This window comes from Vombatus ursinus, unplaced genomic scaffold (genome assembly GCF_900497805.2).
Source record: "Vombatus ursinus unplaced genomic scaffold, bare-nosed wombat genome assembly UNPS02011916.1, whole genome shotgun sequence".
NCBI lineage: Eukaryota > Metazoa > Chordata > Mammalia > Diprotodontia > Vombatidae > Vombatus > Vombatus ursinus.
Window position 1 is genome coordinate 3,027,787 of NW_020951694.1, and position 23,781 is coordinate 3,051,567.

A 23,781-nucleotide genomic window follows, 5' to 3' on the forward strand; every position below is an offset into this window, starting at 1 on the left:
AATCTGGAGAGGCAATACTTCATCAAAACTTTCCCTTTGCCCATCTCTCTGTTTCTGTGTCTTTTTTCTATATATTCTCTTCTGCCTTTATGTCTCTCCCTGAGTCTTTCCCTTTCTGTATGTGTGTCTCTTCTCAACTCTGTTTCCTTCCCCCTTTCCCAGTCTCTTCTTAAACTGAAGTGAAATATATTCTTAAATCATGTAATATATTTATTGAACAGAGCTTTATGCTCCTTGTTATCAACTTGTACTTACATATTTTTATTTGAAATGCTCATTCTATAAGGATCATGTTTGTTAATGTTGTCTATACTTAACTCTATCAAGAGTTACATTTTAAAATATTTGCTTAAAAGATGAAAAGTTTTCTCACATTCATCCTAGGTAAAACATGCACCAAGTAAGAGCTTGGTTTATTTCAATAATTTTTTAACTGGTCTCCCTACCTGTAGTCTTGGCCATACCCTCTCCTCTCCCCCCAACCCAATACACTGGCACCAGAATAATATTCCTAAAGTGCAGCTCTCATTGACAGAAGTGGCAAGAAAGCCTTCGTAAGAATGACCAAAGAAACAGCCAAATGGTGTCAGTTTATCAGAACTGTCTTTTGAAACCCAAAGTTTAAAAAACCTAACAAATATTAAACATCGTAGAATATTTCTGTGTATATCTATAGTTCGTCAAATTATGGTTGCTACACATAGCCTGTGTGACCCTGGGCAAGTCATTTAAGTGGTCAGTGCTTCCAGACAACTCTAAGACTAAACTGCAAAGCCATTGCTGATCAGCATTGGTAGAGCATTCTAGAATCCTAGGTTCAATCCAAAACAATTATGGCTTTTCTAGTTCAGGATATAAAGTAGAACAAATAATCAGAAGTGGGATTTAGTAATTGGCGGCTATTGTGGGTCATTATAACCACCAAAATCACCAAGTCTTGACATCTGATCAGCTATTCAATAATCACATCTGATTCATTTGGTTGTATAAATCCAGCCACAACAGAATTTTCCATTCTAAGAAACCTAAGAATGAGGAGATAGGAGCACAAGGAAAAACACAGGACTCCTACCTATCTCTATATCACTCTGTGATCCAGTCAACAATGCAGTCTCCAAAGAGAAAACAGGACATTTGTCCTCTGCATGTGATGAGGACTCTCTCTCCATACTCCCTGGTGGTGTCCTCATGCCAGTATTCTGTGGCATTGATAAGATCAGTGGCATCTCCTGTTGTGATACTGCTTGGTCAGGTGGTTGTTCTTCCTTGCTGTTATTTGTTTCTTCTGTGGTGCTCTGGGCTATCCTGGGAAAAAACAAAGGAGATATATTTAAAGAAGCTTTGCAAATTTAAACTGTGAATTATGTGTATTGTTCCTTAAATACTTTCTCATTATGATAGAACCTATTTATTGAGTAGAATTGTTCCAGAAATCATCAGAGATGGAATAAAACATGACCTGTACATCACAAAAGGTTAAGAAATTCATCCAAAAATGGAAATAAACATGCTTTAGTGGCCTGAGAACTTACCTGACTCAAAGCTCATTGAAAACCTTTAGGAGTAGAGTCAAGGTGGCTGAGTGAGAGGAAGTATTTTTGCCTAGCTCACCCAGCACACCTCCTCCAGAACAACATAGAAAACATGCTATCTCAAATTCTGAGCAAGGAAGACAAGAAAAACTCACAGTGAGTCATGTTTCCAGCTTAGAGTCATTTAGGCAGACAGAAAGAAGCCTATGGGTCCTGCAGCATGAATTGTTCAGGAGTGGGTGAGGCAACAGTGGTGGCAGGGAGCATTTTAGTAACCAGGGACAAAAAGGAGGCCAAAACAGGGCAGCAGGGCAGGAAGCACTGGGGCAGAAAGAGATCCTAGGGAATCCCTGTACTGTAGGATCAGGTGTCATCTGTCAGCTCAGTTGCCCATTATCCAGTTCCAGGTCATAGATTCAGGGCGAAGAGGTGAAGCTGTAAGTGAGCATGGAGTCTAGCTATGTACTGAGGGAGGAACAAGTTTTGGAAACATAGCTGTGTGGCTCTGAGCCCAAGAACAGAGCAACAACTCAGTCCTGGCCTTTAGCCCATCACAAAAACCTCAGTGGAATAATCAGGGCAGGAGACCGAGATCAAAGTGAAGCAGTTCAATCCTCCGAGCCTGAAGAATCTCCTAGGCTAATAATGACCGAGTCTAGCAGCCATCTACTGAAACTTAATCTTACACAAGTTAACAGACTGAAACCTGAGTTAGGAACTTGCAGAGTTCAGATGAGGAGGGCAACCTGTAGACCTCTCCCTGGATCACACTAATTTGTGAGCACTGAAAATATGCAGCACCCCAGAATGAGATGTAAAAGCATCAAAATGATGCAAAAGGACAGAAGCTCAGGGAAGACATTTTCTCCTCACACACACACACACACACACACACTCACACAAGTGTGCAGAGCCCAGCACTCATATAAGATCCAAAGTCAAGAAGCAGGCTGGAAAAATGAATAAACGAAAAAGAACCCAACCATAAAGGGCTACTATGATGACAGGGAAGCTCAAGACATAAACCCAGAAGTAGATAAAGACTTGAAAATATGTATAAGCAAAGCCTTAAAGAAAACTGCAGACTGAATATAAGATCAACAAGAATTCCTAGAAGAGTTACAGCAAGTGTTTTTTTTTTAAGAGCAAAAAAAATTATTTTAAAACCAAAGGAGAGGAATAAAGGGAAAAAATGGGAAAATAAATGAGAAATATAAAAGACGTGAAAAACAGAACTGACTTAGTCAAAGAGGTTAAAAAAAACCTTTTTGAATATAACTCCTTAAAAATTAGAATTGCCTAAATTGAAGCTGCTGACTCTATAAGACATCAATAAATAATACAAAGTCAAAAGACTCAAAAAATAGAAGAAAATGTGAAATGCCTCATAGGAAAAATAACTAGCCCGGAAAATAGATTGAAGAAAGATAATTTAAGAAAAATTGGACTTCCTAAAAGCCATGAACCAAGAAAAAAAAAGAACCTAGATGTAATATTTCAAGAAATCCTTTTTTCTTTCTCTTTATTCATTTATTTTGAACTTAAATGCACAAGAAGAAAATAAAAAGAAACAAAACATACTATAAACTTAAATACATAAGAAAAGAAAAGCATTGCCATGTGCACAGAAAAATGTAAGACAGGATTCAAAATATACAGCAATAAATTTCCATTTCAAGAAAGTTTATGTAATTAATACCACACATTGTGTCCAGAACTGTCCACTCTTTGCTTCTTTGTAAGTTTTCTTTTGTTCTCTGCTGTGCAATTTTACTTTGTTCTTTTTCTCCCCTTCCCCCCAAAGGTGGCTACAATTAAATGCAGACACACACATACTAGTTATTTTAATTAGTCTAACAATATTGATTAATATGGCTGACATATAGTGTAGTTTTTCTATTTTTCTCTTTTGATTAAATCTATTTTAGCTTTAACTTTGTCTGAGATCATGATTACTACCCCTGCTTTTTTTTCCTAATAAATTCTACTCCTGATCTTTATTTTATGTTTGTGTATATCTCTTATTTCCTATCCCTCCTGACTCCTCTACTTAACTTTTTTTTTTTGGTGAGGCAATCGGGGGTTAAGTGACTTGCCCAGGGTCACATAGTCTACTTTACTTCTACCCACTACATTGCCCTCCTATTACTTAACCTACCCCCCTCTCCAAAGAATCCTCCCTTTTCCTCTCCCTCACACTGTTTTCCCTTACCTTCTTGTTTCTAACTGAATTTAGAAGATTTTTATAGCCTTCCAAATATATATGTTATTCCCTCTATATCCCATATTTCAAGAAATCTTAAAAGAAAAATTTCCATATACTTTAGAACAGAGGGAATAGTTGAAATTGAAAGATTTCCGTGCTGACTCCTGAAAGAAACCTCAAAATGAACACTTCCAGGGATATTATAACCAAAATTTAGAGCTCCCCAGTCAAGTAAAAAATACTGCAAGCATCCAGAACAAAAGAAACCAAGTACTGCAAAGCCACACTAAGACTAATACAAAATTTGGCAATCATCACTTTAAAGGAGCAGAAATCTTAGAATATGATATTGTAGAAGGCAAAGGATCTAGGATTACAACCAAGAATAATCTACTCAGCAAAACTGAGTATAATCATAAGGGGGGTGGTGGAACTTTAATGAAATATAGGACTCCCAACTTCTAAGTATTACTGATTAAAAAGACAAGAACTGAGCACAGAATTTGACATTCCAACACAGGACTCAAGAGAAGCATAAAAAGGTTAATATAAACGAAAAACCATAAGGGACTTAATAAAACTAAACTGTTTACATGGGGAAATGATACATGTAACCCTTCAGAACTTTCTCATCACCAGGGGTCTAAGAGGGATCCTAATTAGACAGAGGGCCTGGGTATGATGTCATTATGTTTGAATGATCTCAGAAGAAGGGAGGAATAAGGAAGAGGAATTCACAGGGGGAGAATGGAGGGAAAGGAAAGATAGGGAAAATTATTTCATATAAATGGGGCATACAAGGAAGAGTTTATATAACAGAAGAGGAATTGGTGGGGGGAGGGAGAGTGTGTGATACTTGAACCTATCTCTCATCTAAACTGGTTAAAAGAAGGAAGAGCATATATATGCTTACAGTTGGGCACAGAAATTTATCCCACACAATAGGGAAGTGGGAGGGAAAGAGTTAAGAAAAAGGAGGGGAGGCAATGGTCAAAAGTAAAACAAACTTTTAAAGATGGGATAGGGAGTAAAAGAGGATAAGTGGAAGACATTAGGATGTAGGGAAATACAGAGTTACAACCATAACTTTGAATGTGAATGGCATGGGCTCATCCATAAAACAGAGGAGGATAACAGAATGGATTAGAAACCAGAATACAACAATATATTATTTATAGGAAACACAACTGAAACAGAAAGAAACACAGAGAGTTAAAATAAAGGGCTGGAGTAGAATATGTTATGCTTTAGCTGAAGTAAAAAAAAAGGCAAGGGAAGCAATCATGATCTCAGACAAATAAAAAGCAAAATAGACTAATTAAAAGAGATGAATAGGGAAACTACCTTTTGCTAAAAGCTATTGTAGACAATGAATTAATATCAATACCAAATATACATAGCACCAAATATATAGCAAGTAAATTCTTAAGGAAAAGTTAAATGAATTAGAGGAGAAAACATTAAAGCTATAATACCTCAATTGATTATTAAGGGCACCCCAATTTACTCCTTTCAGACCTCAATAAATTTAACTATAAAATAAACAAGAAAGAAGTTAAAGAGATAAATAGAATTTCAGAAAAGTTAGATGACAGACCTCTGGAGAATAACGATTGGGAATTGAAACAAGTATACCTATTCTCAGCTGTGCATGACACAATTCACATAACTATGTATTAGGGCATTAAAAAACAACACAAACAAATGTAGAAATGCAGAAATATTAAATGCATCTTTTCCTGATCACAATGCAACAAAATTTATTAAAGAACATTTAAAGCATAAATTAAAAATCAATTGGAAACTAAATGACTTAGTCCTAAAGAACAGGTGGGTCAAAGAACAATCAGAAAGTTCATTAAAGATTATAACAATAATGAGAAAGCATACCAAAATTTGTTGGATTTAACCAAAGTAGTACTTAGGGAAAATTTATATCTCTAAATGCTTACCTCACTAAAAGAGAGAAAGAGCAGACCAATCAGTTTGAGATGGAATTAAAAAACACTAAAAAAAAACAAGTTAAAAATTCTCAATTAAATATGAAAATAAAAATCTTGGAAATAAAAGATTAATAAAATTGAAAGTAAAAAAATTGAAATAATAAATAAAACTAGGAGCTGTTTTAAAAAAAGGTCCACCAATAAAATAGATAAGCCACCAGCTAATTTGATGGGAAAAAAGGAAAGAAAACCAAATTACCAATATCAAAAATGAAAAGAGTCTATTCATAACCAATGAAGATGAAATAAAACCAAGCATTAGAAACTATTTTGCTTAACTATGTTCCAATAAAGCTTACAGTCTAAATGAAATGAATACTTAGAAAAATATAAATTGCCCAGATTAAAAGAACTGAAATAACCCTAAGTAAGAAATAAATGAACTCCTAAAGGAAAACAAACAAACATACAAACCAGGACCAGATAGATTTACAAAAGATTCTACTAGATTTTAAAATAAACAATTAATTATAATATTACATAAACAAGTTAAAAAAATAAATAAAGGAGTCCTACCAAATTTCTTCTATGATATAAATATGGTCAACATCTAAACCACAGAGTCAAAACAGAGAAAAAAAACTATAGAGAAATCTCCCTAATAAATATTGATGTAAAAAATTTTAATAAAACACTAGGAAGAAGAGGGCAATAATACATCACCAAGATCATACCCTATGATCAGGCTAGATTTACACCAAAAATGCAGGCCTGGTTAAATATTAGGAAAATTATATGCATAACTAACCATGTTAGTAATAAAACCAACAAAAATAATTTTGGTATTTCAATAGACACAGGAAAACTTTTGACAAAATACAATACTCATTTCTATTAAAAACACTAGACAGCATAGAAATAAATGGAGCTTTCCTTCAAAATGATAAGTAGTATCTATCTAAAACCAAGAGCAAGCATTATCCATAATAGGAATAAATCAGAAGCCTTTCCAATAAGATCGGGGCTGAAGCAAGGATGTCTATTATCACCATTACTACACAATATTTTACTAGAAATTCTAGCTATGAGACAAGAAAAAAATTTAAGGAATTAGTGCAGACAAAAAGAAAACAAAACTAGCATTTTTTTTTGCAGATGATGTGATGGGTTACTTAGAGAATTCTAGAGAGTCAACTAAAAAACTAGTTGAAATAATTAACAACTTCAGCAATCTTGTAGGATACAAAAAAAAACCCCACACAAATCATCAGCATTTCTGTATATTACCAACAAAACCCAGGAAGAGGAGATAGGAAAAGAAATTCTATTTAAAATAACTATGGCTAGTATAAATTACTTAGGAATCTACCTGCCAAGACACATAAACCATATGAACACAATTACAGAATACATTTCACACAAATAAAGATCTAAATAACTGGAGAAATATTCAGCTGAGGCAATATAATAAAAATGACAGTGCCACCTAAGCTAATTTACTTATTCAGTGCCATATCAATAAAACTACCAAAGAATTACTTTATAGAGCTAGAAAAAACATAACAAAATACATCTAGAGGAACAAAAAGTTAAGAATATCATGGGAATCAATAAAAAAATGAAAGGGATGTAGCAATATCAAATCTGAAACTACACTACAGAGCTGGGATTGTCAAAATAATGTGCATAAGAAATAGGTTTATCAGTGAAAAACATTAGGTACACAATATATAGAAGCAAATGAGCACAATAACCTAGGGCTTGATAAAGCAAAGATTTCAGTTATTGAAGCAAGAACTTGTCCTGGTAACTCTTGGGGACTAGATCTATTTAATGATTCAAGAACTCCTCCCATAAAGTCTGACTGTGGCTGGGCTGGAGGAGAGAGGGCCAGAGACCTGTCCTGCACCCTTTCCTCCTACCCCTTTTCCCCACCTCCAGGGAAGAGGGGGGAAGCTCTTTATTATGTAACCCAACTTATTCCACTTTAAATGTCCTTAGTCTGCACAGATAGATTTGAAAAAAAAGAGATCCCATTTCTCTTTCAAGAATAAAATAAGATCTTAATCACTGTCTTCCCTCTGGTACTGTGGTTCTAGAGAGTAGCCTTCCTTTTCTCCACCATACCCTGGTTGTAGGACTCACCTGTATTCTTAACTGTATTGTATGTGCTGCATTACTCAGACTTGTTTTTTGTTCTTCGTTCTTTTTTTTTTTTTAAGGCAATTGGGGTTAAGTGACTTGCCCAGGGTCACACAGCCAGTAAGTGTCAAATGTTTGGTCTGAGGCCGGTTTTGAACTCAGGTCCTCCTGACTTCAGGGCCATTGCTCTATCCACTGCGCCATCTAGCTGCCTCCTTTTGTTCTTCGTTCTTGAAGAGTACCAATGACATCAGCAAGGTGATGTCTTGACCTGGAGTGAACTGGATTTAAGTGAGACAGGACTCAAGGTCACAAACCTCACTCTCTTCTCCAGAGCCATCTCGGTCCAGTGGCAAAATATAGATCAAGATGACAGGAGATGGCCCTGGATACAGTGGGAGACCTTGGCTTTTTTAAGCTAAGGTCTTTCCCAGGTCTCAGTTTGACTTAGACTTAGCTGCCTATGAGCAAAGAAAACTTTAAAATTAAAAAAAAAATCAACCCCACAGACCATAAAATATATAAAGCTACATTATGCCTAAAAGCTTTGAATTCAGGTCCTAATGGCTATCACAGAAAAAATAATTAAAGCCTTGACCATTTTTTATATAAGAAAAGTATATGTTGTAGTCTATGAGAGTGTCTCAATAAAGACACCACATGTTCCAGACCGTCAAAAAAAAAAATTCACTACTCAACAAAAACTGTTGGGAAAAAAACTAGACAGCAGCCTGACAGAAAATAGGTACAGACCAACATCTCACACCATCTATCAAGATAAGATCCAAATAGATAACTAATTTAGACATAAAGGGTAACATCATAAGCAAATCAGTGGAACATGGAATAGATTACCTGTCAGATCTATGGACTGGGGATGAGTTCATGACCAAACAAGATGTAATTGAGGTTCCTGATCAGGTTAGGTCATGTGTGTGTGTGTGTGTGTGTGTGTGTGTGTGTTATGTGTTTAGATATTTGTCAAGGAAGTTTGCTAGGCAATCTAGGCTGTTGTCCTGCTTCCTGTTACTCCATCATCTTCACTCTGACTTCTTTGTGCCTTTTTATAGAACGAATTTCTATCCCTTATTCTCTTTAGTGTTTATCTTCCCTTTCTGTTTATTCTAGATACATTCTTTGATTCATGGCCCTTATATTTATTTAATCCTTCACTTACTGTGCTCTTCATGGAGTCAACATTTTTGAGGTACCTATTTTGAGGTTCTTCTAAATAGTTACTATTATTGCCTTGTTATGGTCTCTGACCATATTTTTTCTGTTGTGCCTCATTTTTTTGATTTGCTTTTCTTTGTTCATTCCTCTTTGTTGTTTATTTATAGGTGCCTGAATTCTTTTACTAGACCTGGAAGCTATATTTCCTTTTGCTGTTGATGTCTTCTGTGTTGATTTATCTGCCTATACTCATGGTTTTGGGGTTTTCTTCTAGATTAGATGTTTGATAATTTGAGTCTTTTTTCCTTTATTGCTCACTTTCTGTCTCCCTCTTCTCTAATGATAGTTTCCCTGGGGGCAGGATCTCAGAACTATCTCAGCTTCCTCTCATGCTAGGCAATTCATAGGTCACAGCATAGGTCTCTGTCTCAAGTGAAATCTGGAGAGACAGAACTGATCCCATTTGTATGCCAGGCTCTTTCCTTCAGGTTTAGTGAAGTGCCATATAGCCTGCCGACAGAGGTTCCATCACTAATCCTTCTGTTCCTCAGTTCTCTGACCCAGAGTATTACCATGCCTGAGCAAATTTCTACCTGTTTGAAGTTTGGATTTCTATGACACTGGGAAGAGGGTTGACTTCTGTTAAAACATATGTACTATATGTACTGTCCCACTCCCTTTGCTCAGACTAAGTACTGTTATGCTGCTATATTGAGACATGAGCAGATTTCTGCCACTTGGAGTTTATATCTCTATGGAATTGGGTGGAGATAGGGCAAGACAGTGGAATTCAGTTCTTTTGTAAGGCCCTATGCTAGCTTGTGCTTGCTAGTTTAGCGGCTAGCTTACTGCCAAGAGTGTGGTACGTGGCAGGGGAGGGAGTGCTGAGTGAATACTCTGTAAGGGTTAGGGAATATTGGCCATCTCTACTGTTAGCTCATCAAATTTTTGCCTTGTTTGGATTCTTGTTGTTCTAGACCATGGAGACAGTTGAAATTGCTTTATTTTTCATGCATAATGCTTATTTTGGAGAGATTTGAGAGGACATGAAGACTAGAGAAAAATGTAGTCCCCTTCATCTAATTGGCCACAACAAACCAACAACAACATTAAATGTATATACTCCAAACGCCTTAGCGTCTAAATTCATAAAGGAAACATTAACTGAACTACAAAAATCCATAAAAGAATTTTAATATTCCTCTCTCAGTTTTGGGTAAGTCTAACTTTATTTTTCTATAAACCAAAGGAAAAATATGGAACTGAACCAAGTTGCAAGAGAAACTAGAGCTAAAAGATTTATAGAATCTTCTAAATTGGATTGGAAAAGAATATATCTATATATCTATGTGTGTGTTTGTGTGTGTTATGTGTATATCTACACTACATGGAAGTTATATGAAAATTGATCATATATCAAGGCATAGAGATATTGCAAACATATGAAAAGGTAGAAATAGCAAATAAATCCTTCTCAGACAATAATGAAATAAAAATAGTTTTAGTTATTTGTTGAGGGAGCACATACAAAAGACACAGACCCAAATGGAGAATTAACAGTGAAATCCTAAATAACGAATGGGTCAAAGAACCGATCATAGCAACAACTAAAAATTATGTGAAAGATAATGATGATGATGAAACAAAATACCAAAAGTTCTAGGACGCAACTAAGGCAGTTCTCAGAAGAAAATCATATCCTACAAACATATCCTAACAAAATAAAAAAGTGAGGATTAATGAACTGAATATGCATTTTTTAAAATTAAAAAGCCAGCAAATAAACACATAAGAAACACAATAGAGGAGATATTTAAAATTAAATATAAAGAGATTAGAAAACTGAACCAACAAAATAGCAAATGAGCAAGGTGAAATCATAACAAAACCTGAAGAAATAAAAAAAAGCCAGAACCCAATATGCAGTTATATGCTAAGGAAACTGAGAATGCAAAAGAAAAAAAATAATATCTTTAAAAATATAAAATACTCAAATTGACAGAATACCCAGTAGAGATCTTAAATAACTCAATCTCAGAAAAGGAAATAGAACTAGCTGTAAAGGAACAACCAAAGGAAAAATGGATGAATTTACAGGAGATTGGGAAATGATAGATTAACAGGAGAACTATATCAAACTTTGAAAGAACAATTAGTATATCTTCTATACAAATTATTCTCAAAAAATTTAGAAAGCACCCTACTGAAATCCTTTTATGAGACAAATATAGGCCTAATATGTAAACTAGGGAAGGATAAAACACTGAAGAACCATAAACCAATATCATTAATTAATATTGATTGCAAATGTAACAATTTGTTTAAGAATTTGTTCACTGTTAACAAGTTGGGCTCACTCAACAAAACTGCTCAGAAAACTGTAATGTAGTGTAGCAGAAATTAGGTTTAGACCAACATCTCATATTAATTGATATCAGGATAACCTCTCCAAATATGTAGATGACTTAAATATAAAAGGCCATACATTATAAAACAAATTCAAGGTGCAGGGAAAGAAGTACCTTTTACTACTACGGATAAAGGAAGAACTCATGATCAAATAAGGGATAAAGAGGACCACGGAAGATATAATGGTTGATATCAATGATATAAAATTGAAAAGGCTTTGCACAAAATAAATCAATGCAATTAGAATAGAAGGGTAACAATTAAATGTGATTTTTTTTGCAACAAGTTTCACCTATTGCCATGCCATCTCTCTAAAAGACAAGCAATTTGATAGAGATTATACATGTGCAGTCGTGCAAAACATATATCCAAATTAACCACGTTGCAAAAGAAAATACAGAAAATAATTACTATTCCATTACATTCATAAACAATAATTTGTTTTAGTCTTTTGTTGTCCTTCATGCTTGAAGAGGACCAAAATGACATCATGGTGGCAGGGTCAATATGCAACATGTCTGACTATGGCTGATATACGAGCTTGGAAGGTTCTATCACAGGTTGGGCATAAACAGTTCATATAAACATTTGGGATGAAGATGACTCTAAATCTATGCATCTCGAGTTTCTTTTGAGCTACTGAAATTCTTCTTTGCTCATAGAGCACAGCAGTTTCTTTGTTGTAGGTATACCACACTAGACTGCTTTGTGCCAATGCCTCCCATGAATCAAAACAGATTCCAGAGTTCTTCAGAGAGACCTTGGGAGTGCCCTTGTGTCACTTCTTCCGACCTTTATGTGAACACTTGCCTTCTCTGTAAAATAGTCCTTCAGGAAAATGTACATTCAACATTCAAACAACATGGCCAGCCCACTGGAGCTGCACTCTATACAGTAGAATTTGAATGTTTGGCAGTTCAGCTTGAGAAAGGACCTCAGTGTCCAGTACCTTATCTTGCCAGGTGATCTTCAGAGTTTTCCTAAGACAATTCAAATGGATGTGGTTCAATTTTCTGGCACGGTGCTAGTAGATAGTTTGTCTCTAACAAGGCAGTGTTTAACACTGTTTAAGAGTGCAAGTGAAGCTTAGAGAGATGCAGGATTCTTGGCTCAGTGAGAAGGCAGATGAAATTCAGTTTTATGCTGATAGATGTAAATAGAATGAGAGTAACAATCAAAAGTGCTTCTACGATGCCTTGAATACTACTTACGGGCCAAAGACTTTTGGCTCATCTCAATTACTCAGCTCTAATGGAGCCACATGGATCAGTAATAAGGACATGATCCTGGAGAGATGGGCTGAACACCTCCATAGTGTTCTCAACAGACCATCATCAACTAATGCTGAAGCCATTGACCATATAACTCAGGTTGAAGTCAACCCCTCTCTAGCTGAATTTCCAACGGAAGAAGAGATTTTGAATGCCATTAGACTCCTGTTGTGGGGGAAAGTGCCTGGTGCTGATTCCATTCCAGTAGAAATCTACAAGGAAGCTGGTCCACTGCTCATACAAAAGCTGACTGAATTCTTCCAGGTTACATGACAAGAGGAGGTTATCCTACAGGAGATAAAGGATGCCTCCATTGTCCATCTCTATAAAGGAAAAGGAAATAGGTTGTCCTGTGATGATCACTGAATTTAGGTGGGGAGTGTAAGAGGATCTCAGTTACTGCAGGCAAGATTCTTGCCAGAGTTCTCCTTAATTAGCTGATCTTTCACCTGGAGAATGGTCATCTACCCAAGAGTAAGTGTGGCTTCAGAAAGGGCCGAGGAACAGTCAACATGATGTTTGCTGCCTGACAACTCCAGAAGAAATGCCAGGAGCAGAACAGAGATCTGTACACAATGTTTGTCAGTCTAACCAAGGCCTTTGATACTGTCAGTTGTGAGGGCTTGGGGAAGATCATGGCAAGATTTCATTGCTCAGAAAAGTTCATTAGTATTGATGATAATTTCATGACGGTGTGTTTGCACAAGTTCTTGATAATGGACAATGCTCTCACACTTTCCCAGTCCCAATGGAGTGAAACGGAGATATGTGCTTGCATCCATGCTTTTTAGCATGAATTTGTAATTAAGTAATTCCCTAATTGATGGGTACCCACTTTGTTACAACAATTAGATTTCTAGACTAAGAGAACATAAAGAGATGACAATATTGGGAAGATAAACAATTTTTAAAGACTCAAGAATGTTAATCAATTAAACAACTAACCATAACTCCAGAAAAACGATGATGAAGTATGTTACCCACTTCCTTGACAAAGAGGTAGGTGACGGTCTCAAGGTACAAAATGAAACAGCCACTTTCATATGTGATCACTATGTGGATTTGTTTTACTTAACTATAGATATTTTTACAAGGGTAACTTGATCAAGGAAGAGCCTCTCTCTCTCAACACGTACATATACATAGATTTGGGTATTAAAATATATTAAACACTAAAGGGAAATAGGAGGGGACAGGAATAAGGGAGGCCTGGAGAGTGTTCTAACAGGGAGAAAAGGACAGGCAAATGATCATAAACAAAACAAACTAGAATGTTAGAGAAAGAAACATGAATGGATGATTAAAAGAAAAAGAAGAAAGTAAAAATCTAGTTTGGAGTAAGATAAGAGCAAGAGAAGAATTACAACAGAGAGGAAACAGATAATTTCACTTCTAAGATCATGAGTGTCAAGCAAATTGATATTCCTTTTATACTTGAAAAATTTACAAGTCAGGGCAGCTAGGTGGCTTAGTGGATAGTACTCCAGTCTTGGAGTCAGAAGGACCTGAATTCAACTCTGGCCTCAGACACTTGATACTCACTAGCTTGTGTGACCCTGGGCAAGTCACTTAACCCTGATTGCCTCACCAAAAAAAAAAAAGCCAAAAAAAAATTTTAAAGTCAACAGTATGACCTCTTTGAATCCTGTCCTTATAGACTATAGAATCATAGAACCCCTGGGATGAAAGGATTTAGAGAGATGGCACGGCATTAGAGGGCAAATGTGTCAATAGCTAGGAAAGGAGGAAACTAGAGCTTGAGAAATTCTTGCTTCCAGCCTCCACAACTGAATGACAGTATTGATTAGAAAGACTTATCCTCACGCATGCCCAAATTATGTGGCAAGCATTAGGCTGAACAGACATTTTCTAAGGAGTGTGGTTCACCATGTCTTAGACTTGCTTCTCCCAACAATGGCTCATTAAATTAAAATTTACATGTATCTCAATCCAATCCATTTGGCTAATGTGAGAGTACCCTAGTCTCTTGACACATAGGAAACATTGGAAAAGCTGATATAGATATCTCTATGTACATACATACATACATACACATATAATTACATTATTATATGTATATGTATACCTTAGTTTCTAGTTTCAAACTTTTCACTCTTGGTCCTCAGTTTTTCAATCAGTAATTCTAAGAGAAAAAGAAACTGGGAATATGAAGTATAAATAATTACCCTTGGCTTCCATGTTCCATTCTTGAAAATCCCTGGTGATCTGCCTGTTATCTAGTCACACAGTATGTGAAAAAGAAAAACCAGTCTGGACCACTTCCTCATAGAAAGGACCCAGGCCCAAAAGCTTTCAGGGATGGGCCCTAGACTCTGTTGTGGTGTCACCATGATGTCACCTCAAGTTTCTGTAACCAAGGAGACTGCCTATTTGTGCTTTTTGGTCCGCCACTAGAGACCCCGGGAGCTTGTGATAATTAAAAGGAATCTATTACATTATAGAAATGGAGAATCCAGAAGCTAGAAAGGACATCTTTATACAAATCCCTTTTTGTTATACAAAACTCTATAACATCTCCTTCTATAATATCCGCTACAATGAATCCCTCTAATGAGAGGGGGCTATACCGCATGATGCAATCCTTTCTATTTTTTTTGTTTTTTTTGGTGAGGCAATCGGGGTTAAGTGACTTGCCCAAGGTCACACAGCTAGTATGAGTCAAGTGTTTGGTCTGAGGCCTGATTTGAACTCAGGTCTTCCTGACTTCAGAGCTGGTGCTCTATCCATTGCGCCACCTAGCTATCCCAATCCTTTCTATTTTTGACCTGAAAATGGTGCCCATAAACAGAAGTAGCTATAAGGGAAATGGGTTAACACTTCTAAGTCTATAATGCCTCTTCTAACCCACATGAAGTGCATGCAGCAAAGTATAACTAGGGTAAGCCAATTAGGTTTTGCCTCATGGCACTGATTCTGGCAGGTGAACTTTGATCTCTCCCAACACAATTATCCTCTATTGCTATCCCTGAATTCCATTGGCAGCTTACAGAGCTCAGTCACCCCTACTTCCTTATCCAATTTCAATATGTTAACCCCCAAAGTCTACTTTCACCCAGTACCCCATTCTAGCTAGATTCTCTGGGTCACCACCTCTCCCAACATGAGAGACAGAGGAGACTGTCCTATGTTCTACTTGCCCATCACTCACTTAAGTTACCTAACAATGATGGCTAGGAGGAATACAATGACAACAACAACAGCTTGCATTTTAAAGTTTGCAAAGTGCTTTCCAAATATTTTATCCTCATAACAACCCTTAAGTGCTATTATCCCTATTTTACAAATGAGGAAATTCAAATAGTCAATAAGGATTTATTAACTGCCTACTATGTGCCAGGCACTGTGCTAAATTCCAGGGACACAAAGAGGCAAAAGACAGTCCCTGACTTCAAGGAGATCACAATCTAATGGCGGTGACAATAAGCAAACAAAAATATACAAATAAGCTACACACAGAATAAATAGGAAATCATTAATACCGGGAAAACACTAGAATTAAGAGGGGTCAGAAAAGCCTTCTTATCAAAGGCTGGACTTTAGTTGGGACTTGAAGGAAACAAGGTTAAGCCAGGAAGTAGAGATGAGGAAGAACATTCCAGGCATGGGGGATAGCCAGAGAACCTGCCTGGATCCAAGAGATGGAATGTCTTTTTTGTGGAACAGCAAGGAGGCCACTGTCACTGAAGAAATGAGTACATGTCAGGGAGTAAGGTGTAATAAGCCTGGAAAGTGACAAGGAGGCTAGTTTTTAAAGGGCTTTGAACATCAAACAGAGGATTTTGTATTAGATAGGGAGCCAATGGAGTTTATTGAGTATAGTGACATGATCAAATCTATACCAAAGGAAAATCACCTTGGTGGTTGGAAAGAGGATGGATTGGAATGAGGAGAGACTTGCGGCAGGTGTCACCAGTAGGTTATTGCAATAGTCCAAGTATAAGGTAATAAACACCTACAACAGAGTGGTGACAGTATCAGGACAGAGAAGACAGTGTATTTAAGAGGTGTTGCAAAGGTGAAATTGATAGGTTTTGGCAACAGATTGGATGGGGGGGTGAGAAAGTGAGGAGTCAAGAATGACACTGAGGGTGTAAGCTTGGGAGACCGGGAGAACAGGATGGTGGTACTCTCAACACTAATAGGAAAGCTTGAAATAGAAGGAAGGTTTAAGGGGAAAGATAGTGAGTTCCCTTTTGAACATGTTGAGCTTAAGATGTCTACTGAACACCCAGTTCAACATTTCTGAAAAGCAGTTGAAGATGTGAGTCTAGAAGCCAGATAGGTAGTTTCGAGAATTATCAGCACAGAAATGATAATTAAATTCATGGAAGCTGATGAAATCACCAAATGAAGTAGGATAAAGGAAGAAGGGAAGAGGGCCCAGGACATAGGCTTGTAGGGCACTTATAGTTGGTGGGAATGACCTGGATGAGAATCCAGCAGAGACTGAGGAGGAACCATAAGAGAGTGGTCCATGGCAACCACCTCATCATCATTTTCCAATTAGCTGCTCTCCTATATTTCAGCATGCTTTCATGCTGAATACCCCCACCTACAACCAGATTCTTCCCTCTCCTTTTTTTTTTCAGCTTCTTTTTATGTGTTGCATCCCCCATTAGACAGTGAGCTCCCTAAGGTCAGAGGCTGTTTTTTACATTTCTTTTTATCCCTAATACTTAGCATGGCACCTGGCACACAGGAGACTCTTAATAAATGTTTACTGACTGACCAGCATTTATATAGTACTTTAAGATTTACAAATCATTTTACAAATGTTATCAAATTTATTCCTCACAACAACCTTATGAGGTTGGTAGGTGCTATTATCATCCCCATTTTAATAGATAAGGAAACTAAATGCCTGAAATATAGTAACTGACTTGTCCAGACTGAGCCACCTACCTGCCTAGAACCTTCTTGCCATCCTTAGTCTAACTAATACTGGACTTCTAACTAATCTTAAGAATGCTTCTTGTAGAAGTGGTGGTAGTAGTAGTAGTAGTAATAGCTAGCATTTTATATAGCACCTACTATGTTCCAGGCACTGTGCTAAGTGCTTTACACATATTATCTAATTTGATATTTATAACAACTCTGGGAAATAAGTGTTATTCTTATTCTGTTTTTACAATTGAGGAAACTGAGGCTGAAAGAGGTTAAGTGACTTGCCCAAAGTCACACAACTAGTAAGTGTCTGAGGCTGGATTTGAACTTAGGTTTTTCTGATTCTAGGCTCAGTGCTCAGTATTTACCAAGTCGTCTGCCTCTATGCTTGAAAATTCTGTCAGCTGCTCTTGCCACAATATTGTACATTTCCAGTGATATGCCACAACTATTTAAGGAGCCATACAAAGTAAATAAACACCAGCTGGTAGCCCACTTCAGTCAGTTAAAGTGTCACTTATTTTGGAAAAAAAATTCACATTTCCCATCTGGCTCACTCTTCAAAGTTTCCTAACTTTGATTCCTTGGCAGAAATCAACACTTTAATTTACCATGTCTTCCTCCCATCACAAATATCCTTTTTTCCACTTTTTCCATGCAAATCATCATTGATTAATATAAAGTACCCTACTTTTGCCTCTCTGTTGCCTTCTGGGTAATCTGCAATTTTGGTTCTTTAGAGATAATAATTTTCTGTTGATGTGCAGCCATGGAAGAATATTGGTCTTAAAAAGATGGATTTTGGATTTTTATGTCAGAAATACAAAATGATTTCCAGTGTCATCCAGTATGATTTCCTTCTATTCAGGTCTAGGCCCAGCTCATTGTTCTTCTGTAATACCTGTCCAATACATATATGTGCTGACGGACTAACTTAATGGGGTTCCCCATTCAATTGTATGTCATTGTCTAGAAAAAAGTGATCATTCATTTGGTCTTTCCTGTGTGGACAGAATAATCTCCTTTAAAAGATTGTAAAATATGCTGAGGAGCCTGTGTAGTATTCAGCCAATGCCAAATACAAACAGGAACATCTGGTAGACATCATTGTCTATAGGGAATCCCTTTTCCGTTTGGAAACTGAGAAGGACATTCAATATGGCAATGGCAAACCACCTTGGCAAGCATATACCTCCACATAGCTTGACTTGACACAGATTATCAGATGATCAATGAACAATCATTCATTTCTGTGGGTGTATCAAAGCATCATCTATGTTTTTAGCATATGCATCAGAAATACTTTGCTGGAAGAGAGCCTCTAAGGCCACAGTTTGCTGTACTGGGTCATATACTTTTTATGGTTTCTTAAAAAGAATATAGTACAATTTTGTATTTTCTATACCTTTTTGGTCAGTTTGTGATTGTGAAGATATATGTTGCAAACTATTTGTAAAATCTTGCCTGTTCATTTATATAGGACATCCTCAATAATTGTATAGATTAGATTCATTAAGATTTTATAGAGATGAGAAACTGGGCATGTGGATTGAACTTTATAATGTCTACTTGATGGTCTAGGGTGTTGGCAATCATAATATTGTCTGAGATTTTTTTCAAATCAATAGTATCTTTGCTTCTTGCAGATATCTTGAAAATATCTTCCGTATCTTCAAAGTTGTGTCATCGCCATCACAGATTTCCTCTGCATGTACATGGTCTGGTTCCTGTTTTCATTTTCTTTAATGCTATTTCCACTTCCTCATATAGCAGATCTGAGGATCAAAGTATTAAAGTCCAGATGTGGTTGTTCCATTGTCATCTGTTCCATTTTATATCTGTTGTTCTCCTATGCTCTTGAGATTATTTTTATTAGTTGGATCTTATGCCAAGCTTTCTGCAGATCTACTTTTAATAGTCTTCCACCAGTATCCTCTGTAACATTTTGAAAATGACTTTACATTTCTAATCTGGAATTGTACTCAGTTGCCATATCTCTACACTTGGCAGGGAGAAAAATATTTTTTTTCCTTCTGGCTGATGTGTTCTTTGGACTCTTTTCTCTTAGTGCATTGTTCCAATTTTTGTAGGCAATAGTGTTAATCAGCACTGACTTTCGCTCTACCCATCTCCCACTTTTCAGCAGCAACAGCTCATTAGAATCGGTCTGGTTGTTGATGTTCTAACTGTCCAAAGTGTCTTCAGGTTTTTTTTTCTATTAATTTAGTATTGATTTTTATCTGTGCATCAATGGTCTAACTGCAACCAGATACATGATTAAGGAGTGAATCCCCTATTGATAACCAGTCATTTCCTATTAAAATAGATTGTCTACTTAATTTGTCGTGATAGTGTGGTATTTATCATGTCCAAAGCCTTCCACCTTTTTTCTTTCTTTTTTTTTTTCACGTTTTGCTAGGCAATTGGGGTTAAAAGTGACTTCCCCAGGGTCACACAGCTAGTACATGTTGTGTGTTGTATGTCTGAGACCGGATTTGAATGCAAGCCCTCCTTACTTCAAAGCCAGAGCTCTATCCACTGCGCCACATAGCTGCCCCTACCTTTTTTTGTAATGAAAGTATTCTTGTTATATAATTTCAAGGAACATGAGTAGTCTACGAGCTCTTAGCCTATTTTTTTTCTTAATATTGAACCATATTTTTCTTTTTTAAAAAATTATTTATTTTTGGTTTTCAACATTCACTTCCATAGTATTTTGAGTTCTAAATTTCCTCCCCTTCCTTCCTCTTCCCCCTCCCCAAGACAGCATACAATCTGATATAGGCTATACATATACATTCGTATTAAACATATTTTCACATTAGTTATGTTGTAAAGAAGAATTAGGAAACAATGGGAGAAACCATGAGAAAGAAGAAAAAAAAAAGAGATCAAATAGCATGCTTCCATCTGCATTCAGACTCCATAGTTCTTTTTCTGGATGTGGATAGCATTTTCTATCATGAGTCTTTTCGAGTTGTCTTAGATCCTTGTATTTCTGAGAAAAGATAAGTATATCAAAGTTGGCAGTCATCACACAATGTTGCAGTTATGGTATATAATGTTCTCGTTCTACTCACTTCACTTAGCATCAGTTCATGTAAGTCTTTCAAGGTTTTTCTGAAGTGTACCTGTTCATCAATTCTTGTGGAACAATACTATCCCATTACATTTATTTACCACAACTTGTTCAGCTATTCCCTAATTGATGGGCATCCTCTCAACATCCAATGCTTGGCCACCACAAAAAGAGTTGCTGTAAATATTTTTATACATGTGGGTCCTTTTCCCATTTTTATGATCTCTTTGGGATACAGCCCTAGAAGTGCTATTGTTGGGTCAAAGGGTATGCACAGTTTTATAGCCCTTTGGGCATAGCTGAACCATATTTTCAAAAGACTTGTCACTATGTAATTCTTTGCACTGAAGTCATCAATCAAAGATCAAGGTATAAATTAACTTGGAATGGAGTATATTGTCATGTTCTTTATAGATTTTTCTCTACTGTGTCTTCATCCATTGCAATAGATGTTAGTATATGAGATGTAATGATCCCAAAGGAGGTCTTTTTGCTTATGTTCATCATGAGCACTGCAAGACAAGTTGACCATGTATTATATGGAATAATATTTCTTGTTGCTTTAGGGTGCCTAATAAAACACAACTCCATAAACTCCCTTGCTTGCCTCTCCAAGAAGACTGTAAGCTATTGCTTCATTTAATTGCAACTTTCTTATGTCTTCTGGTATTATTTATATCAAGAATGGTAATATTGACGTAGTTCATTTTCTCCAGCTTTATGTCAACTCATTTGTTAAGGATCTTACATTTAGAATACCAATAGTTAAATGAAAGTTTATGGATGGTCTAAAAATGTTGTTTTGTTTTTAGCACCCATTGCCCCCTTTTCTCCACAGAAGCAAAAGGAACCCACACAAGCCAGAGAGCCATTCTATATTTTTCTTTGTTTCATGGGTGGCCATGACCACACAATTCATCACTATCAAGTTGTTATTAAGCTATTAAGCCAACTTACTAGTCTTGAGACACTTACTACTTAGCTATCATCTCCTTTTTAGGAATGTTAAGGGTTTACCTGAACTTGTCTTTTTGCGTTGCCATATTTTCCAGAAACACAATGTGTCAAGGACGAAGTTCCTTCCCTGAGCTGACAAAATTTGCTGTTTGCATCCCAAACTAGACACCCTATGTGTCCTTGGGAGTCAAGACAGACACCAGTCAGTCTGCACTAGACTGGGAAATTTCTCGTGCAGCCGTGACCCTTGCAGATAAGCAGACCATCATATCTTCATAGTCTAGCCATTCCCAAGGAGAAAGAATGCTGCTTTTGCCATCTTAATTATTCATGATTGCTCTTTTCCTGCCATTTCCATTTAGGTGGAGATGTCTATTTCTCTTCCTCTCTTTGTTGTGATTTCATAAATATGCAAACTTCTGTTTGGATTTTGAACTCTTTGCCCTGGTTTAGGGTTTCATATGCATGTTCATTTCTCTTGCAATAAATCTAGTTGCAATGCAATGCAATTCATGGACTTGTGATATTGTTTTTGATTAATAGTCCTCAGACTACAGGCTAGGACCCTACACAAGATTCTTACTCTAATGCCTCCTTGTGGTATGCAGGTAACCCCAGCTTATTCAAGGCTATGCCAGTGGAACATAAGCCCTGACATATTCTACTAATTCAATTTGATAAGCATTTATTGAGTACCTAGGTGTCAGGCACACATACTAGGCACTACACTATGAACTGGGGATATAAAACCAAAATTACATGGACACAGTTTTCTATGTATGCACATACAAAACATAAACAGAGTGAGTACAAGGTAATTGGGGTGGGGAGCACTAACAATTGAGAAAATCAAGAAAGGCCTCTATGAATTTAGGGATTCTATAAGGCAGGGTCATGCCTGCCCTCTAAATAGAAGGCAGCGGATAGAGCACCAGCCCTGAAGTCAGGAGGACCTGAGTTCAAATCTGGCCTCAGATCAAACACTTGACACTTACTAGCTGTGTGACCCTGGGCAAGTCACTTAATCCTAATTGCCTAAAAATAAAAATAAATAAATAAATAGAAGGGACAGTCTATGCAATGGTACTGAGGTGGGAAATGAAATGTCATGTAGACCATTTTGGCTATAACATAGACTATGTTGAGAAGCAGCAACATGCAATCAGCATTGAAAGATGGATTGGATGGAAAGGCTTCACAACTCTGATCAATGAAGTGACCAACCAAAATTTAAACTGATGATAAAACATGCCTCCTGTCTCTCCTCAAGAAAGATGGTGAACTAGAAGAGTAGAATGAGACCTTTTTCATATTTCACCAATGTGTTGATTTTTTTGCTTGACTCTGCTTAATTATTATAAGAGAGGGTTGGGGGTAGGAGATTAATGGGACATGGCAGGGATGTAAAAAAAGAAAAAAATATCAGTAAAACACTTTAAAAATGCTTTAAAAAGTTCATTTGGTTGCATTCATGTTCAATATCATTTATAGTAAATCCTTTGAAAAAAGAAAGATAAGTTGAAAACATTTTATGAAGGGCTTTAAAATGACAGATGGAGCAATTAGTCTTTAATCTTGCTGTTTTTCCTTTGTTCTCAAAGAATTTATATAGTGCCTACTATGTGTCAAGTATTTTTAAAAATACTATTTCATTTGATCCTCACAACAATCCAGTGAGGTAGGTGCTATTATCTCCATTTCACAGTTGAGAAAACAGATGCAGACAAGGTTCAGTGCCTTGTCCAAGGTCATACAGGTAGTAAATACATGAGGCTGGATTTGAATTCAGTTCTTTCTGACTCTAGGCCCAGCACTCCATTCAGTACACCATCAGCTGTATCACCAACTGCCTGGGTTAAATAGTACGATCAGTTTCGTGATTCATTGAATATTGCCATACTGCTCACCTATATGTTTGTAGTACCATCAATAATGTATTAGAATGCTTATTTTCCTGCAACCTCCACCTTTGGCTTTTATCTTATAAATATATGTAACAGCAGTGCAGGCTAGATATGAACTTGGTGAATACCTCAAGTGACACAAGGCAATGCAGTATCAATAGCAGCAAACACCTGGCTCATTTCCTATTTTCTACAAGTTTACAGAAAAACAGGCTGTTGATTAAATAACTAATTAATCCACAAGTGAATGTAATATATAA

General features: G+C 36.6%; 1 protein-coding gene across 5 annotated transcripts in view; it reads right to left on the reverse strand.

The window, feature by feature from the left end:
- Positions 1-1,242: 1,242 nt before the first annotated feature.
- USP43 (ubiquitin specific peptidase 43) overlaps positions 1,243-23,781 on the reverse strand; it is a 134,339-nt gene continuing 111,800 nt past the window's right edge. For 4 of the 5 annotated variants that reach the window (XM_027857017.1, XM_027857015.1, XM_027857016.1 and 1 more), the window contains exon 16: positions 1,243-1,305. The gene's annotated coding sequence lies outside the window, so the exon portion shown is untranslated. The remainder of the gene's footprint in view (positions 1,306-23,781) is intronic. The other variant, XM_027857014.1, reaches the window with a different exon arrangement.